General features: G+C 37.7%; 1 pseudogene; it reads right to left on the bottom strand.

The window, feature by feature from the left end:
• Positions 1-1,813: 1,813 nt before the first annotated feature.
• On the bottom strand, positions 1,814-2,958 carry LOC131278348 (adenylate kinase isoenzyme 6-like; annotated as a pseudogene).
• Positions 2,959-4,422: the final 1,464 nt, after the last annotated feature.

The following is a 4,422-nucleotide window of genomic DNA, read 5'->3' as shown; positions in this document are numbered from 1 at the left end:
AATAGAGTCAGAAAGCAGATTATAGGTTACCAGGGCTGGGTGATGAGGAGTTATCTGTTTTTTCTGGTTTTTGCTCCCCCCCCCTTCCCCCACCCTGCTGTTATTGCTGTGTCCATTCACTATATGATCTTCTGTGTCTATTTCTTGTCTTCTCGTTTTTCTCCTCTAGGATTCACCAGGATTCGATCCTGACAACCTCTGATGTGGACAGAGGTTCCCTGTCACTCGTACCACCTCAGTTCCTGGTTTCTGTTGTGTCTCACCTTGTCTCTCCCCTTTGTCTCTCTTTTTGTTGTGTCATCATCTCGCTGCGTGGTTCAGCGTGCGGGCACTGGCTTTCCACGTGGGCACTGGCTCACCGTGTGGGTATTTGGCATGCATTTACCAGGAGGCCCAGGGATCAAACTTGGGCATCCCATATGGTAGACAGAGGCCCAACTACTTGAGCCACATTTGCTTCCCAGGATTTACTGTTTAATGGGTACAGTGTCTGTTTGGGATAATGAAAAAGTTCTGGTAATAGATGGTGGTGGTGGTAGTGCAATACTGTCAATGTAATCAGTATCAGTGAATTGTACATGTGATGTTGGTTAAAATGGGAAATTTTGTGTTGTACATATGTTAATACAAAATTTTAAAAAATTATTTAGGCTCATTAGCAAAAATAACACTATACTTGTGTAATTTTTCAAGATTCTTCTAAAACCTCCAGATTGCCCACAATTATTACTTCCAGACATTTTAATATTAGATTCATTAGATAAGCATTGTGAGCCCTAATATGATTGCTTTCATTTCATTTAACATTTGCATCAAAGGCACCCTAATGGTCATCTAAGTCAACCCCTTCACTTTTATCTTTAGTCTTAAGAAGTTTTATTTTAAGTGATCATCTTCATTTTCTATATTAAACTTAACAGTTAGACTTAATTGTCTGTCAAAAGGCATGCCAATGCAAAGTGCCGGGAATCTGTTGGGTTTTATAAAGGGTATTGGGGCAAAAGCTTACAGTTCCAAGGCCTTAATAAGTACTTTCTCACCAAAGTCAGCTGCTACGTGTTGAAGCAGTATGGCTGGTAATTTCTGTGTTTCAACCTTCCCCTCTGGGCTTCCTCTCTCAGGCTTAGCTGCTCTGCTTCTTTCTGATTTCAGCAGCAGGCTGGCATAGGGCTGTCTCTTAGGGCTTCTTTTATCGGTCTCGGCTGCCCCACTCTTTTGCCAAGGTCAGCTCTTCACTTCCTGGGGCTTCAGCTGTTTGAGCTCTTTTTTGTCACATAGCAGGATCAAAATAGAGATCTCTCTCTCCCTGTAAGTCTGTTTGTGCAAGTGTCTGTTTATATCAGACCCACTGAGGGGCCAGGGACTCAGTCTGAGTCATATCCACTGCTATAGTCAAATCACACTCCTAATTGTAACAGATAACCTAATCAAAGGCACCTCAGCTTAATTGAATGCAGTCAAAGAATATCATACCCAGAGAAATAAATTAGTTTACACACATAATCTTTCCCTTTTGGGGATTCATAAATAACCTCAAACTGTCACAGGTATCCACCTGTTCGGTCAGATATATTTATTCTTTAGCAGTTGAAGAATTTACCATAGATAGTCTTTCAATTCTTAAGAATGTGGTATTCATTATGTTTGAGATTGTTTGGTCAGCCTTCTCGGGGAGACAAAAAGGTCCAGGAATAAGCCTTTAAACTATCCACCTGCTAGTCCTACACTACTATTTTTTTTTAACTGATTTTTAAAAAATATATATATATATATATATATATATATATTTTTTTTTTTTTTTAATTTTTCCCTCTTCTCCTCTTTCCATCCTGCTGTTTTTGCAATGTTGTCTTCTCATTTCCTCTCCTCTAGGATTCACCTATATTTGATCCTGGAGACCTCTGATGGGGAGAGAAGTTCCCTGTCAACTGTGCCACCTCAGTTCCTGGTTTCTGCTGCGCTTCACCTTGACTCTCCCCTTGACTCTCTTTTGATGCGTCATCATCTTGCTGCATGACTCACTTGCACACGCACTGGCTCACCAAGCAGGCACTCACATGGGCACTGGCTTGCGGTGCAGGTACTTTCTCTTCTTTTTCACCAGGAGGCCCCAGGGATTGAACCTGGGTCCTGCCATATAGTAGGCAGAAGCTCTATCACTTGAGCCACAACCACTTCCCCCTACAACACTATTTGAACACAAAAGTTCTATTGATATTTGGTCAATTTCTATGAAGAAGGCAGAGAGATATTAACAACGATGTAAAGTGGCCAGTCTTATACATCAAGAGCTATGATCTTTTTTCCATTGCTCAATCCATTTCAATATCTAATTTATATTATTCTACTCTTCTGGATTATTGCTGGACAATTGATGCACTATTTCTCCCCTGTAAGTTTAAGATACTATGACTTCTTCATAAAGAACTTGAAAAATTTCACACTGAATATTTCCTTGGAGTTTCTTCTCACTATGACCCGTTTCAAGCCTTGTACAATACACTGTTATATGTTTTCAGCACAGAAACTATACAAGGGGAACAGATGCTGCTCAAGTTGAGCACCTGCTTCTGATGTACGAGATCCTGGGTTCAATCCCTAGTACCTCCTAAAAAACAAACAAAAAAATAAAAAACTATGTGAAACCAGTGTTCAGGGAAGATTCACAACATGGTATCAAGAATTCCACCTTCTTTTATTTGTTCTTTTTAACTCAACTACCCTGTCTTCACCAAAAATGGTATAATCATATTCTTTATCATAGCCATAATTACCCTTCTTTAGCTACATCACCCACATTAATATATTTTTGTCCTGATCCTGATCCAAATCTTTGCCTAGTTTGGTTTTCCAAACCCCTGGTGTACCAGTGAGATGTTTGGCTGCAACATGGTACTCACCACAACAGCTTTGCAACCCTTCACTTTTTTTTTCAATCTCTAAAGTTAGGTTTCCATATTAGCAAGATTTTTTTTACATTTGACCTTTTTTAATCAATTGCTTTATGTAAAAGATATCATATTGGTTCAGGTGATGTGGCTGGTGTAGCTGGATCTGCTTCCACTTATGCCCATTCATTTCTCCAGGGACCTTAATTGCTTTCTAGTATGGAGGAAAATTCTTTTATTCAGAAACAAATTATATATCAACTTAAAAATTTTTGTTTTAATTTAAAAAGCATTAGGAAGTGCTTGAGTATGTTTAGAAATTGTTCTTTTAAAGAAATTTGTATTGGACAACAACATGCTTGCTTTTCTTCTAGTAACTGAACTAATTTCAGTCTGTCCCAATTCATTCCCCTTCAACCATAAGACTGGTTAAATGACCCAGGCTTTTACTAGTCATAATTAGTAACTTGTTCTGGAATGAGCATGTGACACAACATGGACCTATAGTCAGTCTTGGGAATTTTGGTAGAACCTTTGAAAAACAGATTCACTTCCAATTGGGATGATTAAGGGGTAGGAGACTATGTAGCTACACCCATGGGAAGCAGAGCTAACAGAAAGAAAAAACATCAGATATTAAACATCTTGTTCCAACGATGCCTATCTGACTATCCCTGGATTTCTCAGTTATATGAACTAATAAAATTACTTTTTAATTTCCTTAGGCGATTTTTAATTTTGTTTCTGTCACTTGCAGCAAGAGTCCCAGAATGTGACATCTATGAGATGTGAATAGCTGTTATGGAAACAGGATTGTGATCAACCTTGGAAACTGATTAGACATATGACTCATTTTTTTTTTCTGAAGGATTTAAGAATAATCCAATATTCATTGAGAATCTCCAAGATGGTAACTTGGCATGCATAATATTCTTAACTGATTTGACCCTGCTACCCTTTTCTTAGAAACATTAGTAAGGTTAATTGCTATTTAAGCCTCTATGTTTTACACAAAAGCAAGAACAGGTTTTCTCTTACAACTTGGAATGGATTCTTACCAAGAATGTCTTGCTAAGAAACACCTTTTTATAACAAATGTTATAACTAATGTAGTGACCACATTTGGATCAGGATGTGGACTTCTCTAAGGCAGGAGGCTGGACAAGATAACCAAGGTCCTTTTCAGGTAAGTAATTGTGCCTACTATTTTCCTGGAACCTGAAGTTACTTAACATAGCTGAGTCTTGAGGCATTAAAATGATGGAAATCACCCACTTTATTGATTTGGAAGAAGAAATGATAATATATGTGAAATGGCTGTTACATGGTCAGAATTCAATGAATATTAGTTTTCTTCCTCCCAGTTTGTTTTTATTTGCTTTTCTTTTTCCAAATTTTAATGTCATTTACTATATGAAGCATTACCCAATTGTCTTTGGCCAAGTGTCCTAAAATTTATATAACGGAATAGTTTAATTCTATATATAACAAGCAACTGAAACAAAAAATCAGAATTTTTTAACTACAAAAAGTG

The sequence above is a fragment of the Dasypus novemcinctus genome, chromosome 4 (assembly GCF_030445035.2).
Source record: "Dasypus novemcinctus isolate mDasNov1 chromosome 4, mDasNov1.1.hap2, whole genome shotgun sequence".
In the NCBI taxonomy this organism is placed as follows: Eukaryota; Metazoa; Chordata; class Mammalia; order Cingulata; family Dasypodidae; genus Dasypus; species Dasypus novemcinctus.
Note: the sequence above shows the minus strand (reverse complement) of the source record. Positions and strands in the feature narration are given on the sequence as shown.